This window comes from Rhinatrema bivittatum, chromosome 7 (genome assembly GCF_901001135.1).
Source record: "Rhinatrema bivittatum chromosome 7, aRhiBiv1.1, whole genome shotgun sequence".
In the NCBI taxonomy this organism is placed as follows: Eukaryota; Metazoa; Chordata; class Amphibia; order Gymnophiona; family Rhinatrematidae; genus Rhinatrema; species Rhinatrema bivittatum.
The window spans coordinates 148,366,712-148,391,679 of NC_042621.1; the positions used below are offsets into that span (position 1 = coordinate 148,366,712).

Here is a 24,968-nt window from a genome sequence, read left to right on the forward strand (position 1 = left end):
GATTTTGGAGATTCACATGCACTATATAGTAGGGAAAACCACTGGAAAGATCAGAATAGTTTTCAAAAAGGATTTGCCTGGGTAACTAAGGAACTGGTGGTGTAAACTTCCCAGGCAAGAAATTGACCTCCCCTCAATGGCCGAGTACATGTACCGTTTCTCAGTATGCATCTTTTATAGCTGCAGGGAAAAGGATCAGAGCCAGGAGCAGGGAGAAGGTGGGATGAGATAAAGTACATGTGGGGATTTCAAAATGAAAATACCCGCACGATCTTTGCCAAGTATGTTTAGCATATGCTGTAAACAAATGCAAACTGTATGGGTACTATTGTTCACATGATCCCCACTTGGCCAAAATTCTCATAGGGAATTTATCTTTGAAAATTCTTGAAGGTCCATGAGTACAAACCTGTAAGGTTGCCTTTCCATTTTCAAAACTGCATCCAGAATGATTAGGATATTTACTATGCCATATTTACACATGAAATGTAACTAGCTATATAGCCTTTACAAAGAAAACAATTCACAATTCTATAACAATTATAACCCAAATGAACATTCTCTTCTTAGTTTCATTCATCTGCAAGATACCATGCTCTCCCTTGGTTAGATAATGACAGCATTCCTTCTTCTCAAAAGACTATTTTTTTATTAGATGTTACATGGCAACCAATGAACCCACCTATTAAAAATAATGGAATCACAGCTTCCCAGAATGAGACATCTAACAAGATCTTGCTTGAATATATTGTATGTGAAGGCTAGCTACTTCACTTAGTAAGCTCAGGTGCCCCTTTTCCTGTATGATTTTCATTTCAGAGAGTAACTGCTAAAGCACATGAAATTCCACACAGATGTCAATACGTGTTTTCCAAAAGATATGCTAAAGCATAGTATTTATATAAACAAACATTGGCTATATCTATAATCAAAGCCAAAGACTTGACAAGCAACTTGCCTCAGCTCTCACTCGCCCAAACAATATGGGGCAGAAAGAGTGATGGATGCCTGTAATGTTTTCTTGGAGTAGATTGTGAAGACAAACAACAATTTAAAAAAAAAAAAAAAAAAAAAGTGTGAGATGAACATAGAGGATCCCTGGGGACAAGAGAATATACACACAGGAATTCGTAATGGTACCTAGAGATAGTTGTCTTTTATTTTTTTATGCTTGTATTTGAAGTTTGTAAACTGCATTTATACCCTGCAGTATAAATGACTGCATAAATAAAATAAATATTCTCTGCCCAATCAGCTTTAAACACATTGGACCTGATTTTCAAAAGCACCTACACATCTAAAATTGGGTTTTATATGTATAAATGCATTTTACCGGGTTCGTGGGCTTTTGAAATTTCTACAATATGATACATTTACATGCATAGTTCCTTTGAAAATTCACCCATTTACTTGCTATGTGACCCTGGATATGGACAAACCTGTCAATGCCCATAGCAGTGAAACCTTGCCTGCCAAGCATCTTCCCCAACCTAGCTGCAGTCATATCTTGAACTTGGTAGTACTCATACAGCTTTAAACATATCTGGGCTCAAACTCTGAACTTGGTATTACTGTATGTTACAACAAACATATTGCTCTAAATATAGCATGGCCCCATATCTGAAACTCCATTATGCTTACTATATATTGCCCTAAAGCAGGGGTCAGGAACCTTTTTGGCTGAGAGAGCCATAAACGCCACATATTTTAAAATGTAATTCCATGAGAGCCATACAATATGTTTAAAACTAAATACAAGTAAATGTGTGCATTTTATGTAAGATCACACTTTTAAAGTACAATAAGTCTCTGAAAATATTACACCAGGCCTTAAGACACCAATACATCTCCTATTAGGAAAACGGACCAAGTCAGGCTGCTATAGAGTCCTACACAGAAACTACACGCCAGCAGAAAACCTCACCTGAATCACGTGCTGTCCCTCACCTAACATAGAATAAAGAGACCAAAACGCATAACAAGAAGCATGCAGACAAAAACTGAATTGGAAACTGCAACAAGCCAGAGTCTCTGTATGCAGTGTAACAAAGGAAAAAAGAAACATCACACATCCTTATAAAACAAATCAAGAAATATAAAATCATCAGCAGTAAAACTGTACTAACAAAAAGAACATATTTCGAAACAGCTGATGAGTGGAATATCCAATAATTAAAAACTCATATAAAACATTTCCAGATACCAACAAAATATTTCAAAATAGCAGACACAAAGATCCAGTAATGAAAAATAATAAGGATACAAAAATTTTTTTGCTCTGCATACCTGGGAACGTTTGATATCCAGGTGTCCTGAGATTGTTCTGAATTAGCAGGAGGTGGGGTGGTTTGCTTGGAACTTTCTCCTCTCTCAGTCACATACCAGCGCTCTCTCTCACACTGGCTCTCAATGACACACCTATACACACATGCTCTCAGTCACTCACATATACAAATGTTTTTTCTCTCTCACTTATATAGGCTCTTAATTACACATTTACACACATGCTGTCTATCTTTTCACGCTTACACACACACAGGCTTTCAATCACATAAATACATGCTGTCTTTTTCTCTCACACACAGACTCTCATTCACATGCTTACAAACATGTCCTCTCTTTCTCTCATTTACACACAGGCTCTCAATCACATACTCACATGCTCCCTCACCTAAATCAGCTCTCAATCACACAGACACACATGGTCTCTCTCTCTCATTTAAACACAGGCTCTCAATCACATACTCACATGCTCCATCACCTAAACCAGCTGTCAATCAGACACAGACACACATGATCTCTCTCTTACTTATACACACAGGCTCTTAATCATACATACACATGATCTCTCTCACACACAAAGGATCTCAATCATACACACATACTCTTTCAAACAAACAGGTTTTCAATTACAAACTTACACATACAGGTTCCCAATGGTAAACTTACATTCATGCTCTCTCTCTCACAGGCAGGATCTCAATCACAGACATACTCTCTTTCACATATACAGGCTCTCAATCATTCACATACATGCAATCTCTCACTCACACACACAGGATCTCAAACACACATGCTTGCTCGCTCATTCACTCTCTCTCTCCCCCTCCCCCCCCCCCCCCGGGAACTCGCGGCAGCAGCAGCCACCTCCCAACGCTAACCTCCTTCATTTTCAGCCCTCGCGGAGGCGAAGGCGGAGTCCCATCGGCCGCGGTTGAAGATTTTCATTTTCCTCCGAGCCGCGCTGCAGTCTTCTTCCCGTTGGACACTAGCGTGCCTGCGCGGGTCTTCCCGCGCAGGCACCCGATGCTCTCCGGCGTGCTCTCCGGCGTGCTCTCTTCTTCCCGCAGCCCGGAAGAGGAAGTGGAGAGCATCGGGTGCCTGCGCGGGAAGACCCGCGCAGGCACCCGATGACTCCAGCGCTGGCACCCGGCTGACACCCAATGACTCCCGCGCAGGCACCCGGATGACTCCAGTCGGCGTGCTCTCTTCTCCTCCCCCCCGCAGCCCGGAAGAGGAAGTGGTGAGCATCGGGTGCCTGCGCGGAAGAAGAGACCACGCTAGTGTGGTCTCTTCTTCCCGCGCAGGCACCCGATGCTCTCCACTTCCTCTTCCGGGCCGCGGGGGGGGGGGGGGGGAGGAGAAGAGAGCACGCCGGTGCCGCTGACTCCAGCTGTCCTGCCGCGTTCCGCCCGGGCTGACAGCATTTTAAGCCCGGGCGGCGGAGGACCGGGGAGCAGCTGGGTCAGCGGGGAACCGCGAAGTATGGCGACACTTGTCTGCGAGCCAGATGCAGCCCTCAAAAGAGCCATATCTGGCTCGCGAGCCATGGGTTCCCGACCCCTGCCCTAAAGCATATCAAGATTCACCTCCAGTAACTACCACTGCTCCAATATATTTAATATAAGTTGCTCCCTTACATTTGTTTATACATTTTATATATAGTCATTTCAAATAAAGATCACGACTTATAAAAAGTAACATTCATACTATAGATCAACACTACAGGGGTTAATATTAGTCTGATTTTCTACTACATTTTAACTAGAGGTCTATGACAGCAGGTTTGTAGTACAGTAGACCTATTTCAACAGTTTTCACAGAAGTCAGTGATTGTGTTAAAAAAACAAACAAACAATCTCTCATTCTTCCATTATCTTTGTCCTTAGTATTGTTGTACTCTGCATTCTGATATATTTTTTTAAGTTAGGGTATATGCATTTTTGAACAGCCAAGTCTTCAGTTCATTTTTATATCTTTCTTTTTGGAATCAAACGTAACATCTCAGATAGAGTATTCCACAGCTTTGGGCCTGCTATGGAAAACTCTCTCATGTGTCAAACGTGTATTCTAGGTACAATCAATCCTTTATTTTGAGATCTTAGTGTTCACTGTTGTATGGTTGTTAGGGATGTGCAGAGCAAAATTTTATGTTCATATTTTTTATGTCCGAAAGGGGGTCCCACTTGCGGCCAATATGGACATAAAAAAAATCCAATGAGTTGGGTATATGTACATATGTGCAAAAAAAAAAATTAAACCCCCTCACCCTCCTTAATCCCCCCCCCAGACTTACCACAACTCCCTGGTGATCGAGCGAGGAGTGAGGACGTCATTTCTGCAATCCTTGGCGAGAAGCATGTGACGTCGGTGGCACGTCGAGTGACGCGGCGTCACGTGATTCCCGGCTCGTTCGCGCCGGACGGCTCGTTCGGCCCAAAAAGAACTTTTGGCCAGCTTGGGGGGGCCTCCTGACCCCCTCAAGCTGGCCAAAAGTTCTTTTTGGGCCGAACGAGCCGTCCGGCGCGAACTTGCCGGGAATCACGTGACGTCGGCGTCACGTGATTCCCGGCTTGTTCGCGCCGAACGAGCCGTCCGGCGCGAACTTGCCGGGAATCACGTGACGTCGCGTCTGAGTGACGCGGCGCCACGTGATTCCCGGCTCGTTCGCGCCGGACGGCTCGTTCTGCCCAAAAAGAACTTTTGGCCAGCTTGGGGGGGTCAGGAGGCCCCCCCAAGCTGGCCAAAAGTTATTTTTGGGCCGAACGAGCCGTCCGGCGCGAACGAGCCGGGAATCACGTGACGCCGGCGTCACTCGACGTGCCGCCGACGTCACATGCTTCTCGCCAAGGATTGCAGAAATGGTGTCCTCACTCCTCGCTCCATCACCAGGGAGTTGTGGTAAGTCGGGGGGGGGGGGGATTAAGGAGGGTGAGGGGGTTTATATTTTTATTTTGGCTCAACAATCGCAATTTCCCACATATCGAACATATCTATGTTCGATATGTGGGAAATCCGATCGTTTATGTCGAATCAATTTTTTAAGTAAAAAAAAAATATGAGTTGCGTTTTACTAATGCGGTCAATCCGAATGCACACCCCTAATGGTTGTGGTGTTATGCTTAGACTGGGGTACTGGAGTGGAAGATATTAAATTAATGTTAATACTTTATAATAGATTCTGGATTGTATTGACAGCCAGTGTAGTGATAATCAGTGAGGGTGGATGTGATCATATTTCCTTGTTCCTAATAAGTCTTGCTGAGGCACTTTGTAATAACTGTAATGGTTTTAATAGCCCTGTTGGAAGACTGAATAGGGAGTTACAGTAGTCTACATTTGAGAAAATTAGTGTTTGTAAAGTTAATGTTTCAACCAATGCAAAGTGAATAGCTTAGTGTAGCCTGCATTAATGTATGTGCTTTTTCGTCTGTATATCCATTCTTGATTTGTGGGGTAATGTGAATATTACCCAGGTCTATAGATGGGGGTTTAACTATAGAAGAATTTCTGCTTCGCCAAATGATTTCATTTTTTTTTTAGTGTTCAATGTTAGTTTAAGTTGAGATACTTCTTTCTGTATTGCATTCATGTACGTTGAGAGTGTTGATGCTGTTTTTTCAAATGATTTGGTGACTGGGATGTAAAACTGTATGTCATCAGCATATAAGAAGAAAGTGATTCCTAAATCCACCAGTAATTTACACAAGAGGGACCATATAAATATTGAACAGTGTTGCCAAGAGTGCTAAACCTTGAGGGACACCTGTATCAACACGAAAGGTATCAGATATGTGGTTGCTCAGTTTGACTTGGAATGTCCTACTAGATAGAAAGGAAGAGAACCATTTGAGAACACTCCTGCCAATTTTGCTCAGATGACATAACAGGGTATGGTCCACAGTGTCAAAGGCAGTTGTTAAATCAATTAGTTCAAGAAAATAAGATTCATCATCAAACTCAGGTAGGGCAGAGTCCATTCAAAAGATGAGTAAAGTCTCAGTTGAGTGATTTTTTGTAAATCCAAATTGGTTTGGCTATAGAATATCATGGTCTTCCAAGTGGTTTACCAGTTAAGTAGCACAGCTTTAAGGATTTTCAAGAGATAAGATAAATTGTATATTGGAAGATAGTTGTCCGAATCTTCAATTCTACCAGTTTTATTTTTTAGGATTGGTTTTATCACAGCTTGTTTTACCCCGTATGGAACCAATCCTTCTGAGAGTGAATGATTGATTTAGTGTATTTATATACTGTCATTCTATAAAATAATATCATGATGGTTCCAAATGGTGCATATAAACAAATAACTAAAATCAATACATACATAAGTCTCACAAGAGTTAAGTACAATCAAGTAAAACATCATAAACGAAAACCAAACATTTCTATTAAAATAGTATAAACAAGATCATATAAAATTAATAAAATAAGACAAATGCAATTAAATAAACAAAAAAACTTCAGTAAAAGCAAATTCCTGATTCATCTTTATGCAATCAATCTGAAAAACATGCTTAAACTTTTCATATGCTTGCCTAAGCCACCATGTCTTTAAATCTTTTTGAAATATTCTTCTGTGTGTGGGGGGGGGGGGGGGGGGGGGGGGGGGAAGAGTGACATCATCGTGCAAGATGGCCACTTGAATACAGAGCTCCTGCCCGAATCCTTGCTAATCCTCCTTAAACCATAATTTCTGGTGATACTAATTGAAATTAATGGCCTGATCTTGCTCTGAATCCACCCAAGATGGTATCTCGAGGAAAAAAATGTGATCTGAAGCAGTTTTCTTTTACATCTGCGGCAGCAGCCGGGGCCCTTGGGCCTGAAGAAGAACTGATGGTGCAATCAGAAGCTGTGAGGCTGTGTAGCAATCAGGGAGCTTTCCCCACCTCAGAAGCACCTTCTCGGTCAGAATTTCAGACCTGGTCGAGTTCCGCAAAGAGGTGTGTGACCTTATGACTGAAATGCAAGGTGATATTGTGGATGGAGGAGACTGAGGCCCACCTGGATGATCTGGCCTCAAACCTAGATAAATGGCGGGCTGAGCAGAAAAAAGAATTGTATGACATAGAAGAAATAGCTACTCACCTTGAAGATTTGGAGAACAGAACCAGTTAGGTGAATTTGCAGTTCTGAGGCATACCTGAAGAGGCAGAATTCAGGAATTGTTTTTCAGTTATGCAAAGCATTTGCTCAACCCTGTTGGAGGAGAGTGAAGGCTCTGCTGATAATCCTACCATCAAGTTGGAAAGAGAGCACATACAGTGTTGGATGCCATGTGTCCTAATCACTTATGCCTCAAAAACTGCTTGAATGATGTACCTCATAACATCATTGCGTCCAAAATGCTCATGTATTTCAACAATTGAAATGGACAGTATTAGATCAAGTAAGACATCAAGGGGACACTCAAACAAGGTTGAACTTTATTGAACAGAAATGGATTTTTAAATTGTCTGCTCAAAGCCCGTTCGCTATGAATGATGCAGTTGATTGGACCACGTTGATATGACATCATTACGTAGAGTGGTGTGGTATTGGCTATTAAGGACTAGTAGAAAGTTTATTGGCTGCCGTTGTATCCAGAGGCAGGAGAAGGTACAGAGGCAGGAGAAGGTACAGAGAAGGGCTACCAAAATGATAAGGGGAATGGAACAACTCCCCTATGAGGAACAACTCCCCTATGAGGAAAGACTAAAGAGGTTAGGACTTTTCAGCTTGGAGAAGAGACGACTGAGGGGGGATATGATAGAGGTGTTTAAAATCATGAGAGGTCTAGAACGGGTAGATGTGAATAGGTTATTTACTCTTTCGGATAGTAGAAGGACTAGGGGACACTCCATGAAGTTAGCATGGGGCACATTTAAAACTAATCGGAGAAAGTTCTTTTTTACTCAACGCACAATTAAACTCTGGAATTTGTTGCCAGAGAATGTGGTTCGTGCAGTTAGTATAGCTGTGTTTAAAAAAGGATTGGATAAGTTCTTGGAGGAGAAGTCCATTACCTGCTATTAAGTTCACTTAGAGAATAGCCACTACCATTAGCAATGGTTACATGGAATAGACTTAGTTTTTGGGTACTTGCCAGGTTCTTATGGCCTGGATTGGCCACTGTTGGAAACAGGATGCTGGGCTTGATGGACCCTTGGTCTGACCCAGTATGGCATTTTCTTATGTTCTTATGTTCTTAAATACCATCATGGAGAAAGAAATATGGAGGATCAGTTTGGGAAACGCTGAAAGTATGGAATGAGCAAAAACATTCGGAACGTAGGTAACATAATAACGGGAAAAATTTTTATTTTTTAAGTCTGTGTACTTAAAGAATGTTTGTTTTGCAGAATTAAATAAGAATTGATGTATTGCCCCTGACGAAGCTTTCAGAAACATGAGCCGTGTCGGGCAGATTGAAAGGACAAGAGCTTCCCCAGCATTTTGATCACTCATCTTAAAAGGATAAGTGCTTTTCATTGTGTGTTTTCTCACTACAAAAAATTTCAAGAAAAAGGTAGAACCCAGACCAATGATTATAAAAGTTGAATAACTATATAAGGACATAAAGTTGTGTTCAGGTAGTAAACAGATATTCTGTTTTTAATGAGAGCATAGCAAATATAATGAAAGCTCTCTTTAATATATGAGATCTGGCTTCACCAATTTAAAAATCAGTTTCCAAGTATATGGTGATGTTTATGGCGACAGTATGTGTCCTAATCAAGCAAGAGACATAATAGCATGCTTTCATGACTATTCATTGTAGAAGATAGCACAGCTAGCATGTAAGCATGGGCCTGTCAATTGAGATATTCCAAGATCTTGCTGTCACAACTAAATGAAAGAAGAGAGAATTTCAGGACATTGCGAGACTCTTGTGAAATAAGAATCTTAAATACAGATAGCTCTTTCCCATTGAACTGAGTTTCTCGAGAGGTGGGGTAATGTCTTAGGTCAAAAAGGTCTGAGGCTGAAGAAATATTGCGAGCCTCTGGTATGTTGGATTCATGGTTGAAAATGTCTGGAAATGCTTCAGATGGCAAAGTCCATTGAGTGGAGAAAGGAGGTGGAAGGCTAAGGCGACACTGGAGGATTGTTGTCGTCTAAAGACTTGGGCTGTAGCTGTGAAACTTGGGGAACCCTAGGGCTCAAGATTTCTTATCATGATTTCACAAATCAGGTTCTCACATGGAGGGCGACAAGGACATCAGATATTTGAACTGCATTAATGAAAGGGGGGAGATCATCATCAACAATGGAGCTACACCAGAAGCAGGGAGGGGGGGGGGGTCATCTCTCGCATGATGGCAATACCCCCCTACTTGGAGGGATTCCATGAGTGTGGAAGGTGGATTGCTGGTTATAATGGTAAAGGGGAGATGCTTTACTGTGCTCAATCTGTGTCATGGGCCTATTAGGTGGTGGGAGGCCCCAAGTAAAGAATATTGGTCCTAGAATCCTAAGCAGAATACCCTTCAGACTATTTCTACAGTTGTTTCCTGGGAGGAAGGGAGAGATGTAGCTCACAATGGGGAATGTTAAAATTGTTTCTATAAATACTAAGTAGCTAAGTTCTCCAAGGAAGCAAAAGGTGTTCCTCCAGGACATGACCTCGCTAAAGGGACTCACCTCACTAAAAAGGTAGAAGAGACTGCTATATTCTGTGAAATACTCCCCAATGCTTTCATGCTGCTGCCACTACAAAGAAAAAATATGGAGGAGTGGGTATATTACTCTCAGCTTCTGTAGTGGCAGATATTAAAACAGTTCTAAGGGATACAGAGGGGAGATATATTTTAAAGTACAACTGCATGATCAGAGATATACCCTGCTTAATTTTTGGAACAGGACCATTTCATAGATTAAGTTTCGGCGATAGCAAGGGACTGGGCAGAAGGCCATCTAGTTTTTGGAGGTGACTTCACTGTGACCAGATACCCTTTCTTAGACAGTCTGAATCTGAGGAGGGAAAAAAAGCAGGCGGGTGTTGTATAGAAATTTGATTGATATTTGGCGATTACTGAATTCCACATTTTTCCCATTCCCACAGATCCTACTCTCGGCTAGATATTTTCCTAATTGATAAATCTTTAGTGAGCTCCGTTAAAGCAGCCGATATTGGCAATATTACATGGTCAGACCATGCCCATGTCTTGTTGTCCCTCCATACTGCCAAGAGAGGTGGGTACTCACTTTTTGCGATTAAATGACTCACTCTTGTATGATAAACTATACGTGGATTCCTTAATCACAGATAAATGATTTCCTTGCTATTGATAATGGGCAAGTGACACCTAGTATCCTCTGGGAGAATTTAAAAGTAGCCATAAGGAGTAAAATAATATCTTGTGTTGCGTTTTTAAAATCCAAAACCAGACACTTTACACCGGCTGCAAGAAGCTAGGAGAGCCTTAAATGAATTGGTTATTGCAAAAAAAAAAAAAACAGTGTTGCAATTAGATCTTCTAAAGCAAAAACTTTGAATTTGGCAATAAGGCAGGCCACCATTTAGCAAGGAGACAGAGAGACACCCACAAACCCATGTAACTAAAATAAGAGATGCTATTGGAAGTTTAGTCTATATGCAGGTCAATATTAGTAATCTATACAGTTCTATCAGGACCTATATGATTCCAACAATATAGCTACTCCTCCAGAGATAACTCACTATCTAGACAGCATGTATCTTCCTGAAGTGCAGGTTGCAGCTGAATGCAGAAATTATAGCTAGGGAAATTTTACAAACCATCAAGGGACAGAAGATGGGCAAGTCTCCGGGCCTTGATGGCTATACCGCACAATTTTATAAGACTATCAGTGGGGTGTTGGTGTTCCCCTTAGGGTATATGTTCAATACATTGAGAAAGGGTGGGGGGGGGGGGAGTACAATTGCCACAGCTGCTAACAGTTGAGATAACAGTATTAGCCAAAGAAGGCAGAGATCATGAACTTTGTGGATCAGCCCATCTCTTTAATAAACTTTTACTTGAAAATCTTAGCCAAGATTTTGGAAGAGAGTTTGGGGGAAGATAGCCTCATTACTAGTGGCACTGGATCAATCAGGGTTTATCCCAGTCAGGTTAGTGTCTGATAATGTTTGGCGGGTTATTGAGTTAATCTGGGTTTCACAACAATGTCAAATACCAGCAGCTTTGTCAGCCAGGATGCCAAAAATTAGATGTCGCCTTTTTTTCTTTTTTGGGGAATAATTAAGTTAGTTTAATGAATTCAATCTGCAATATCGGATCTTACTAGTAGATGGGAACACATTGTATATTGATTGATAATTTAAGACATATGGAATTTAATATTATCCTTAGTGAGTGATGTATAACCTCATGTTTTCTATCATATTGATATGCTTTATGTTACTATATTCCATTTGTTAATATTTCTTATAAGCAAAATTTATGGTTTTGTAAGTTAAAACTGATAAATAAAGAATTAAAAAAAAAAAAGGCCTTTGAATGGGTCAACTGGAGAAGGTACAGAGAAGGGTGACCAAAATGATAAGGGGATGGAACAGCTCCCCTATGAGTAAAGACTAAAGAGGTTAGGACTTTTCAGCTTGGAGAAGAGATGGCTGAGGGGGGATATGATAGAGGTGTTTAAAATCATGAGAGGTCTAGAATGGGTAGATGTGAATCTGTTATTTACTCTTTCAGATAATAGAAAGACTAGGGGGAACTCCATGAAGTTAGCATGGGGCACATTTAAAACTAATCAGAGAAAGTTCTTTTTCACTCAACGCACAATTAAACTCTGGAATTTGTTGCCAGAGGATGTGGTTAATGCAGTTAGTATAGCTGTGTTTAAAAAAAGGATTGGATAAGTTCTTGGAGGAGAAGTCCATTACCTGCTATTAATTAAGTTGACTTAGAAAATAGCCACTGCTATTACTAGCAACAGTAACATAGAATAGACTTAGTTTTTGGGTACTTGCCAGGTTCTTATGGCCTGGATTGGCCACTATTGGAAACAGGATGCTGGGCTTGATGGACCCTTGGTCTGACCCAGTGTGGCATGTTCTGATGTTCTATATAAGGTGCCAGCAAAAATGGGTATAGGGGACAATTTTATATAGAGTGGATTCATAGGTTATATGAAACACTGAAGGCACGTATTAAAAATCAATGGTGCCTACTCTGACCCCTTCAAAGTTAAGAGAGGCACTAGACAGGGCTGCCCTTTCCCCCCTATTATTTGCTCTCTCTTGAAACCCTAGCTGAAAAGATTTGTTGCAACTCTCAGATCCAGAACATAGCAGTAGGGAAGGGTGACTATAAAATCACCTTGTTTGAAGTCGATCTCTTATTCACTATCACGAATCAGGAGGAATCTTTACCAGCCTGTCAGGGTTGAGAGGCTTTGGTAGACTGTCCAGGTTAAAGATTAATGAGGAGAAATTGGAACTGATGAATCTCTATGGTGGATGAGGGATTTGGCAGGGTTGCTGCAACATTGCTCAGAAATCGATAAAGTATTTAGGTATTAAGATTAGCCCGAACTTAGGAGGCCTCTTTCACATTAACTATGACCCCCTGGTTAAGAACATACAGCAGGACCTGGATAGGTTAGAATGGCAGTAAAAAATGAATATATTGCCATGTTTCTGTTACCCTTTTCAGACTTTCCCAGTGGCAATCCCTGAGGGGTCATTAAAATTATGGCAAAGAAAACTTTCAGGCCATTTGGAAACGTAAACCCCCTAGGATCTTTCTGAATAGCGTGCCGCATACAGCCACGCTATTCAGAAAGTTGTTCACACATTTATTGGTTACTGGATGAAACTAAATTGTTGAGTTTCACCTTTGACTTTGAAGTGTTCAAGCCCCTGAGGCAGCGGCTACTAAGCTGAGAAACTTGGCCTGAGTCGGGCATTTTACGAACCCGTCTCTGTTTTAATAAACGTTGGAAAAGATTGAGGCATCTATTCTTTTGTGTTTTCCTGACGGCTATCATAGATCACCTACCTCTTTGTTTTCTTGGACCTTATCTCATTTATGTCCTGCTAAATGATGATTCAGTTGCCAATGTCAAACCAACTAGCCTGGGAAAGGGTCTTCGAGGAAACACTAGATGACAGCACATGGGATCAGTGCCATATGGCTAGCAGTCAAAGTTGTGTCTTCTCTAATTAAAGAGAATGGATATAAACTTTTGTATAGATGGTAATTGACACCTGTCAGGCTATTTAAGATGTCTGTATTCCCTGCAGAGAGCTGTTGGAAGGGATGTGACAACAAAGGCACATTCTACCACATTTGGTAGATGTACCCGAAATTGGGGAAACTTTGGGATGAAGTCCTGACTCTTGCAGGAGAGGTGGTGTGGTTTACCATGCCCATGGATCCTAAGTTATGCCTGTTAAATATTGCTCAAGATATAGGCACTACATCTCAATCCATTTTGGTTACTCAGATAGCGATTGTGACATGATGCAAAATTGCCGCATGGTAGAAGAGGCAAGAGATACTGGCTCTGCCTGATATTACATTAAGGTTGGAGAGATTGTACTATTTGGGACATCTTACAGCTATTCACAATGATTGATAGACTGCCTTTCAAAAAATATGGGAGCCCTAAGGGGGATATTTTCTAAAGCGTTATCGCATGTGAAAAAGGTCTTTTCACATGCGATATCATTCAACGTAGGGGGAGGGGAGGAAAGGAGTCAGCAGTAGCATGCTGAATAGCATCACCTTTCATGGTGGTGCTATTCGGTGTGAAAGCTGGAAGCTGGCACACCGCTGTGGTGCAAAGGCTGCAGGCTTTTGCAGGACCGCCACCCCCCTTCAAACCCCCCCACCCTGTTTTTGCAAGATTCATCATTCTTTGAAGAATGATGAATCTTGGCCTAAGATGGAAAAGCACGGTATAATTAGGGGGAATATAGGGGCGGGAGGGTGGAGGGATCTCAGTGGAGGATTGCATTTAACACAAAAGACAAGAGTATTACAAGTTCAAGAGGTAGTGGCACCTATGTACTAGTGGAGGATGGTTTTCTCCCTTAACATTTTTTGAATTTTTTTGAAGTTTGTGTATGAGGTTTCTTGATATTGTTAACCGATTGTTACCTTATCTCTTGAATTGTGGCATTTCAATAAAAATTCAAATTATACAAAAAAAATAAAATCCTTCTGTAATCTTATATCAACGGAGAGTATTCCAGAGGTTCAGCCCAGCAATTGAAATCGCCCATTCCTTTACTACCCTTAAATATGCAGTCCAGATAGATGGAATTGATGAAAGGCCTTTTTCGGCTGAAACTGTTGGAATGATTACTCTGTGTACTTCTTTCAAAGATCTAGCTGGAATTGGGTCACGTGGGTGAATTGAGTCAATTTAGTAATGATTTGACTAATTTCAAGCTTAGTTACTCTGTCGAATTCAATCCATTTAGCTATACCATGTGTTTCTTCATGTTCTTTAGTTTGCATACAGGTGGGGAATTGCATTTTCAACCAATTGATTTTACCTAACAAAGAAGTAGCATATTAATTGCAACCGTTCTTAGAGATGAAATAGTTTCTCAAGATGGAGGATGATGGGTCCTTGATTAAGTGTTTTACAACTTCAAAGAGCACTTTGGAATTAAATATTACTCCATGAATCTGTTTAACAGAATAATGTTTTTTTGCTTTAATTAGTGCCCAGTATTTTGATAGGAGAGATCTATATTTTCCTAGGGATTCAGCAGACTGACATTTCTGCCACCGTTTCTCATATTTTCTGAGTCTATTTAGTGTGCCTTAGCTCATCATTGTACCATGGCTTCTTTTGTTTAGAGGTATTCCTTTCTTTTTGAATAGTTTTCATCTAGACCGGACTTAGGTTTTTGGCTATTTCATAGACAATCTGAGGAGACATTAGCTTGAATTAAATCAAGTAGCTTTTTTTTTTTTTTTTTTTATTGATTCTGCAAGTACATCTGTTTCTATCTTTTTTCTGAAGGTAAAAGTTTGATTGTTTATATTTTTATGAGTTGGGCTGAGGAATGTTATTTTTGCCAGGGCAATAAAGTGTGGGAGGTATTGATAATACTATTGTTGTAATTGGCAAATATTAGGTCTAGAATATATGTCCTGCTTTATGAGTCACATTGGTTACAAATTGTGACCATCCCATTGCCTCTAAAAACATTTCACATACTGTGGTTTTAGGTATTCTATCTACATTTAGGTTGTGGTCTCCTACAATTAAGGTAGTGTCGGAGGATGGAAACACTTTGGTAATTTGGTCAATTAGAAAAGAGCAGTCTTTTTGTAGTATTCCTGGGGGACAGTAGACCATTCCTATGTTTAGTTGAGGAGATTTTAAAATTGCTACCTCGTATAGCAGGTTAATCTCTACTTTGTAATGTATTAGTTTAAGTTCTTTTTTGCTGATTATTAATCCCCCACCTTTTTGTTTAGCAAAATTAAATATATCATAGTTAGCACTGGAAATTTGGTTTAGGGGTACATTATCTTTATCACTCAGCCATTTTTCAGAGATGCAAAAAAATAGTGGAATTTAAATCCTCTATCAGATCATTAATCAAGGGGATTCTTTTAGACAGTGATTGAGCATTTAATAATAGCAGAGTAAACATTAGGCAGGAGTTTTTACTTATTGTAAGGGTGACCATTTGTGTGTTTTCTTGGGACACTCCTAGAAAAAGGATCCATTACTGGGCACTATCATACAGGATGTGCTGCCTGCACAAGATCTAATGGGGAATCTGCTATCAATAGAATTTCCTGACCAACAATAGCGCACGGTGTCACCTATCTTAAATTTGATCATGCTGTAAACATACTGTATATATTGTTGTAACGTAACAAGCTTGTAACTCAAACTCAGCAATGGATATAGTTTGTTGCCTGAAATAAATCTTGGTCAATCTCTGGCCACAAGCCATATTGCTGCTCTCCTCTGAAGAAAATTCTCTAGTGTTTTTCTATGAAGTCTTCCTTAAGTGGTGAAAGAGAAGACTCTTAATTGTTGGGGACCAACATGGGATTGTCATGCAGGATGTGCTACATGCATAATATCCAAAGGGGTCTCTTAGCCATAAAAGTTACCTGACCAGCAGGGGTGAGGTTTCCCTGTGCTCCTTCTAATGCATACATGAGCAATAGATGAAGGCATCAAGCATTGCAATTAACAACTTCTTCAGAGTTACTTTCCAAGATGAAGAAACCAAAGCAACTCCACATACCCCATGCCATATAGTATACATGAGAGAGGGAGAACTAAGTGAAGATACCATGGACAGTGTAAAATTGTAGAATCTCCCCTAACACAGGATGACTTCCAAAACAGGACTCAAGTTGGGATTAATATAAAGAAGTGGATTGGGTCTTTAAGCAAATATGTACAAGATAAGTAATTTAGTGGGACAAACCAGTAAGTTTATGATTTATTATACCAGATTTAACAAATAATGGTTTTAAATGCAAGACAATATTTCAAATAAAGGATTTAAGACAGATGAGCGTTCTTAGTGCTGCAATAGAAAAGTGGTATATGATGAGCATTATACTTATAGCACTTTGCCATTCTAGGTCCTTAAACATTTCAAAAAGAACTGCAAAATAGAATTAAAAAAAAATTAAAAGCTTTGGTAATAGCAAGTTCTCTTAGTTAGTTCCATTACAATTATGATGTGGCATTGGCAATAATTATTGATGGCCCGCACCACCTTAAAAATGTGCGGGCCATCCATTGCTCCTACCATGTGACAGGGGCCGGCCAATGGCACCGATAGCCCCTGTCACATGGTAAGGGCAAAGGGCCACCGGTTCAATTTTGTTTACTGGCAGCCGACGGCCCGAGAGGGGGAGATCGCTCCTGGGACCCCTGCTGGACCACCAGGGACTTTAGGCAAGTTTTTGTTTTTTTGGGGGGTTGTAATTAATTAAATCTGAAGGGCTGGGGTGGGTTGTTTTTTTTCGGTTCGGCCGAATCACATCTCTACTTCATATTGCCTTCATAATTCCAGTTGGTCTTCCCAGGACTAATACTGAGACACTATTCTTGGTGGGTCCCTTCTGCCAGCTCCAGTTAGTATCCCTAGAGCAGATAAAAGGAGCTGAGCTACTAAATTAGGTGCCTAACTTTTCAGCTGAAAATTCACAAATTTAGGGACCTAAAATAGTTAGGACCCTAAATTTAGGCCTTTTATTTACCTAGATTTAAGGTCCTAAATTAGGTGCCTGAAAAAAATCAGTACTAAGCTCCTATTCCACACCCTAACTCCACCCCCATAGCCACCCACTTTTTAGGATCCTAAGTTTAGAATCCTTGGCAACTTCTATTTTGGCACTTTTCACATGGAAAATGAAAAGTAAAAGGAAATATGATGGCACAGCCCTACGCTCATGACTTTCTGTAGAAGAAAAAAAAAAAAAGAGAATTCTAACAAAATTTCCTCCCACAGAAGATCATGGGTACCAGGACATAGGCACGGGCCTCCGTGAAGCTGACAATCCACACTAGGTATATGAAGTCATCTGTTTGAGAGTCCAAAACAAAATACTTTACTGAGGGTGAAACAAAATACTTTACTGAGGGTGAATCATTTGAGTAAATGGCCCAGTTTAAAACAGTCCATAGCAACACAACTGCTCTTTCAGTGTACAATTTTCCCTCTGTCTATGCAAGAGTCTCTCTTAGGGATGTGCAGAGGGATGCCATATGTTGCATTTGGGATACGTATTTGTCGGGTGGCAGATACGTTGTATACGTCCGTATGGAGTCCCGATATGGTTATACGTCTAATCCTATTCGTTACCCAGCTAAAATTAAATTTACTACAACCCCCCACCTTCCTGACCACCCCAAGACTTACCAAAACTTACCAGGAGCGATCTCCTGCACTCGTGTTGTCGGGTGCCAGGAACCAAAATGTCGCCGACAGCCTTGCCCTTACTATGTCACAGGGGCTACCGACGTCATTGGTCAGCCCTTGTACACATGGCAGGAGCACAAGATGGTGCCGATGGCCATGTGACAGGGGCTGACCAATGGCACCGGTAGCCCCTGTGACACAGCAGGTCAAAGGCTATCGGTGCCATTTTGAACTGGTACCGAGGGTGTGAGAGTGCAGGGGATGGTTCCCAGACCCCCCGCTGGACCACCAGGGAGTTTTGGTAAGTCTTGGGGGGGGGGGGGGGGATCAGGAGAGTGGGGGGGTTGTTTAAACTGGTGGCCGAATAATTCGGTGAAAATTTGTTGTATCCATGGGGAATCGCGATACGTTTCACTTCCCCAAGAATACAACGAATATTGGCACATCCTTTGTGGATTGCCAATACGTAGGGACCGAATGCACACCCTTAGTCTCTCTTTCATACCAAGGTATGGGAAACACTCACCCTCCAGGACATGGAGTGAATGAAGTTCCCAAGCTGGCAGGGTATCCTTATGTGGGCAAGAAAAACCCCTCCAAAACTGGTAAAAAGATGGAACGCCCCTCACAAGAGACAGAGGTTTAAGCATGCTACCATTTAAGTGAACCATAAGCAACAAAAAAAAAAAAAAAAAGGAAGGACAATGCAGCTCCTGCCAGTCCAGGAAACACAGACTGAAACTGAAAAGGTCCTCAGACCTGTTAGTGACTCGTAAAAGGATTTATGAGAGAAATGTTCTGGAAAACAGCCCTAGGAAGCAAACATTTTCACCCTGACTAACAAGGGTATTCAGACACATGGGTACCGAGATCCCAGACAACAGAGGGGATGGCCAGGCAGGATAGAGGGATGTACACATGGTCTCTCTGTAGTCCTGGTTCTTGGCCTTTTGGCTGAGAGGTGACCCATACAGGGTCAGACAAAAGATAAAGCAAAATGGTAGGCTGAGAGAAGGTGACTTATCCAGGCTGGGTAATAGCACATGACTGGCCATGAGCTTAACAGAGCTAAAATCATGAAAAGTTGAGAATGTGGAGGGCCAGAACCACTATATGCTAAAATAGCCATGAGCCTAGTGGAGCTGTAAACCCAAGCCAGGAACCCTCCTCTCCCCCTCCCCCCCCCCCCAAAGTGTGGGGACTCCAGTGGCAGTCTGGGAGGTGGAGGTGGAGTCAGGTCCCCCAGCAGTACATGGACCCCAGCAGCAGTAAAGGCAGCAAAGTCATCTCATCCAGAAGGGTGTGGACCCTAGTGACAGACCAGGAGGTGGAGTCAGGTCTCTCAGCGGAGCAGAAGGAGACGGTTTAGATACAATGGACCCCATAGGCCAACACTGCCTACCAGCCCAGTTGGGATAAAGGGGAGGTTGAAAATAATACTTGTCCCCCCCCCCTACCACCCTATAGAATAGAAGGGACTTCTATTCTATAGGGTGGTAGGGGGGGGGGACAAACAACCCTAAATTGACAAATATTAAATGTTCTTGCTACCTTGTAGAAATGTATATAGTTGTGTGGAGTAAGACTACTAACCATGAGTAGATAAGTGTGCTGCTTAACATCCTATAAGCAATGTACATAGTCCTGTAGAAATGTATATGCTTATATATTCTAATAAACCTGTATATATTTATACATACTGCCAGCCTTGTTCACAGTCCCATTTGTTTTGTGCCTCCACCTTCTTCCCCAGGTGGAGGCACAAAAAATGTGAGGAGTCTGCTTTATGGGGGCGCCAGCCAAGCTGGTTCTGGACCCAGGAACACCCAAGTGAGGTAAGCAGTCAAGGGGGCATTACAATTATAAACAGTCTCATCACAGAGAGTCCGAGATCCTTTCTCTCCAGAGGTTGAAGACTCTAAGGAGATGGCCTCAATAGGTGTCAAGAAGGTAATCCTTATGTTTCTCCTCTCCAATGTCTGTCTCTCTCATTCTCTCGAATTTCACAATGGAAGGGATACCCTCTGGAAAATACAGCTCTCAATATTCCTCTTCAGGCAGGAAAGGGGGCAGCTCTTCTAACCCAAATATCTCTTCTCAAGACTTAATTCAAAAATACCAGATGGTCTCTGAATTAGGTCAACACCAATCCTCTGGTTCCCAAGGAGGTTGCAGAGGCACAGATCTTCCTTATCTTAGGCCCCCTAGGGAAAGGGTTCTTTTGGTTATACAAAAGGGTTAAGGTTCCATCCCAAAACATCTCAGAGTTTAGAAAAATCAATCAGCATCATTGCATTATTTAACACTTGTTAGAGCCTGAGACCAGGTTAAAAGCTGAAAGAAGCATTTAACTTGTTACAGACAGCTTCCATTAATATTAGTAAACATTCACAGTTTAAGGTTTCACAAAATACCTCCTATGGACTTATTATTACCATGTACTTCTTTAACCAAACCTGCAGTTTATTCTAATTGCCATTTACTTAATAATTCTGTGTAAGCTACAAACCCTCTAGCACAAGACTCTTGAACTCAACACACGGATCCCCTTATAACAGTGTTAGTTGGAATTCCTCTTCAACAGTACCTTTAACCCATTACACAGTTGCTTCTAGTATATAATTAAGAAAACTCCATTAGCTGCAGGTTCTCTAATTATTATATTTATTTATTTATTTTAATTCATTTCTATACCGATATTCATGACACATGTCATATCACGTCGGTTTACAACAAACATGGGGAATTGCCATTAACAGTAATCATAGCTAGAGAGCTAATGATAGCATTAAGGGAGGAAAGTAAGTTACAATGAACGGGGTTACTGGAACTTGGAGGTTGGAAGAGAGTATGGAGAAAGGCACAGTTAAGTGATGTTATAAATGTATAGAGTCACAACAGTAAGAGGAACAGATTAATGATACATGTTATAACAGTAAAAAATATACAAAATAAATATGAGGAAACACAATATATGCTGTAATAATAGAATATACAAATAATAGAATATATAAATAAACATGTGGAGCACAATAAATATGATATAGAATGAAGAATATAACAATGCAGCTTAAATGGTTATGGATAGGCTTGTTTGAAAAGCCATGTCTTTAGTTTTTGGTTTTTTTTAAAGGTCAGTGTAGGTCAGGAGGCAGGGTGTTCCAAAGGGATGGCCCAGCTGCAGAGAAGGCACGTTCTCTGGTGGAGGTGTGAAGAATGGATTTGGGAGGGGGAAAGTGTAGGGTTCCTTTATAAGCCATTCTAATTGGCCTTTTTGAGGTGTGGAGTCGTAGCAGGATTTTTAGCTCAAGCGAGTGCTGATTGTGGATAGTTTTGTGGATGATAATGAGAGATTTATGAAGGATTCTAAAGCTCATAGGGAGCCAATGGAGATTCTTGAGGATGGGTGTGATATGGTCTCCTCGGCTGGAATTGGTTAGGATTCTGGCGGCGGCATTCTTGAGCATCTGCAAGGGTTTAGTGGTAGTTACGGGGAGGCCTAGAAGGAGGGAATTACAGTAGTCGATTTTAGAGAAAAGGATAGCTTGGAGGACTGTCCGGAAGTCATAGAAGTGGAAGAGTGGTTTAAGTTTTTTCAGGATTTGTAATTTGAAGAAGCAGTCCTTTGCGTATTGTTAACAAATTTTTTTAAGTTTAGTTGGTTATCCAGTACTACGCCTAGGTCTCTGGCCTGAGCAGCTGTGGTTGGGGTGGGGTCAGGGAGGGAAATGTTATCGTGGTCCGAGGAAATGAGGAGTAGTTCAGTCTTGGCTGTGTTGAGGATGAGATTGAGACTGGAGAGGAGGAGGTTGATGGAGTCAAGGCAGCTATCCCAGAACTTGAGGGTTTTTAGGAGGGAATCTGTTATGGGAATCAATATCTGCACATCAAATCCCAAAACGCTAGAGCAGTACTCTGGGACTAAGCATACAATTTCTTTTAGTAAACCACCCATCAACAAGTCCCTGTTAGTTTCAAACACTCTAGAGCAGTGCTCTGGGACTAAACCCAGTTTTCTGGCATGAAATACCTTAAAAATCCACTAATTTAGCTGCAAATACTCTGTAGCTGTGTTTATGAACCAAACCAAGCTTCTTTTAGGGATAATTATTAAAGAAATATACCCCAAGAGCAATGTCAGTGCTTTTTTCCCACTATGTGCTATTATTCTTTTAAGGAAATTGGTTCTATTTTTGAAAAAAACATTGTTACCCTCTCTCTATTTCAGGGAGGGATTTTTACAGCTAACATATTTCATAATCAAGCCTCCTTATATTGCTCCTTATATCGCTCTGTTCACTGAGATTTAGATTGCAAAGTCATAGTATAGCTTGTTACCAAAGGAGCCCACAATGTTGCAGACGGAATGGTGGACCCTTGGGCCGGCCTGGCGGAGGGTGACGGATGGATAAGAGAACTCTGCGGAGATGGAACAGGCCGGGAGGTGGTACCAAGATGGACACTGAGATGGGATCTTCACCCTGGAAGCCCGAGATCCCCCTGGGAGGAGCCCATGAGGACCAGGACCACTGGGACTTAGGCGGTGGCAGCGAGACTTGAAGAGGAGATGGGATCTTCACCCTGGAAGCCCGAGATCCCCCCGGCAGAAGCCCATGAGGACCCGGACTGATGGGACTTAGGTGACGGCAGCGAGACTTGAAGAGGAGACTGACCAGAAGTTGGAGCGAGAACCAGGGACGAGCCAAGAGTCAAGGTGGGCGGCAGACACGGAGTATCAGAAGCGAAACCGGAGTCAGGAACCAGAAAAACAAGCCAAGATGAATCCGGAACTGGAGCGGAATCAGGAACAGCAGGATCAGGAACAGCAGGATCAGGATCAGGAACAGAAATGCAGCAACTAGTGACTCCTGAGAGTGAACCTCGTTGCAAGGCAATGAGGCTAGTCAGACGCCGGGTTTAAATTCCTGCCGGTGTCTGATGTCACCCCCGAGGGCAGGCCATGGTTTCGCACCACTGGCCCTTTAAAAGCTCCCCCCTCGCGTGCGCGCTTAGGAGGGGGCGGAGCTACGGGATGGAACTCGGCGGCGTCTCCCTCGTGGAGACACCACCACGGAGCAGCCTGCCCAGGCCCGGAGGACGCCGGAGCCTGCCGGGGAATGCCCGAGGGCAAGAGAGGTAAGGACCCGGTCACGAACCTCGCGACTGGGACCGCAACACACAATGCCTATATTCATAAGCTTCTCAATTTGCACAGCTAAGCTTAATCTCCCAGTTCTTTTTCTCTTCAACATAACTGGTCAACAGACTTCTGACTACAGTAAATCACTTTAGCTTTTCTCTAAATCAGTCTTCAGGAATTAAACTAAGACTGTCTCTTCTTAGGTAATCATAACATTTAAATACCTTTTAGTAGTAGTAGTTTGTCCAGTCAGTCTCAGAGTCCTCTGCTGTTTAGGCATGCCAACTACCTACTCCTCTCCCCTTAGTACTACTGTAGACACCTCTTATACACTGAAGCAGCTGCCAAAGAAAGTGTGACTGGTCACACCCAATGCTCATTCATCCCTGCTGGCTCTCAACCAAAGTCCATCGGCAAGGAATTCTGGGGGATATAGTCCTAAACCAAAGTGAACTCATTTTCTCAGGCCTGTTATTCTCAGACAAGGAAAAAATGCTGCTTTTTTAAGTCGCAGTTCCTTTTCCATGCAAGAACTACTACCAATTCATTATTACCCTCCTCTGTTTTGAACATTCTTGCTCCACCCCCCCCCTTATCGGTCCTGTAAGCAGTGTTTCCCAATCTGGGGTCCATGCATCCCCAGAAGTCCTTGAGACCATCCTAGAGGGACCTCTATAAGGGATGCCAGAAAATTTAGCTAGAGAGAAAATGAGTGAGCTGCTGCTCTCTGTGATTAACTCAGCTGCTGCCACAGGAGTCTATTAAGGCTCTGAAAATGTCATCCCACATTGCTGCAGACCAGGAGGAGGAGGGACAGAAAGGGGCCGTTCGTACCCATTAGAAGCCTCAAACTACACTGCTGCATGCTTAGAGAAGAGAAGAGAGGCTGAATGCAGCTGTCAGAACCTCTGCGGCCTCTGCTGCATACTGAGGAAAGTAGAAGAAAACCGGGTTATCACGGCGATGAGAAACATTTCCCACTCCTGCCACGAGCTATGCCACTGGTCTGACAGACAGAGAGGATAGGAGAGCTGCACCAGAAAAAAGTAAGTAGAATGGCTCAAAGGAAGAAAGGAGGAAATGGGTCTGGGGTTGACAGTTTACGGGGAAAGACAAAGGGGAGAAAGAATGAGACAGGAATGAAGAAATGGAGGATAAAGAGGAGGACAGGAATCCATGACCTACCTGGATAAGGGAAGTGAGGGTGGATGGCAGCCTATATCAATGGAGAGGAGGAGTGGACTTCCAGGAATCCTGCTGGACAGAGTTAGAGAGAGAGGGAGGGACAGAATACTAGGGGTGTGCATTCGGATTGACCGCATTAGTAAAACGCAACTCATATTTTTTTTTTACTTAAAAAATTGATTCGACATAAACGATCGGATTTCCCACATATCGAACATAGATATGTTCGATATGTGGGAAATCGCGATTGTTGAGCCAAAATAAAAATATAAACCCCCTCACCCTCCTTAACCCCCCCCCCCCCCCCCCGACTTACCACAACTCCCTGGTGATGGAGCGAGGAGTGAGGACGCCATTTCTGCAATCCTTGGCGAGAAGCATGTGACGTCGGCGGCACGTCGAGTGACGCCGGCGTCACGTGATTCCCGGCTCGTTCGGCCCAAAAAGAACTTTTGGCCAGCTTGGGGGGGCCTCCTGACCCCCCCAAGCTGGCCAAAAGTTCTTTTTGGGCCGAACGAGCCGTCCGGCGCA

At 42.3% G+C, this 24,968-nt stretch overlaps 1 protein-coding gene across 1 annotated transcript in view; it reads right to left on the reverse strand.

Annotated features, from left to right (window-relative positions):
* The window catches only part of GRID1 (glutamate ionotropic receptor delta type subunit 1), a 2,200,418-nt gene that overhangs the window by 1,664,184 nt on the left and 511,266 nt on the right, over window positions 1-24,968 (reverse strand).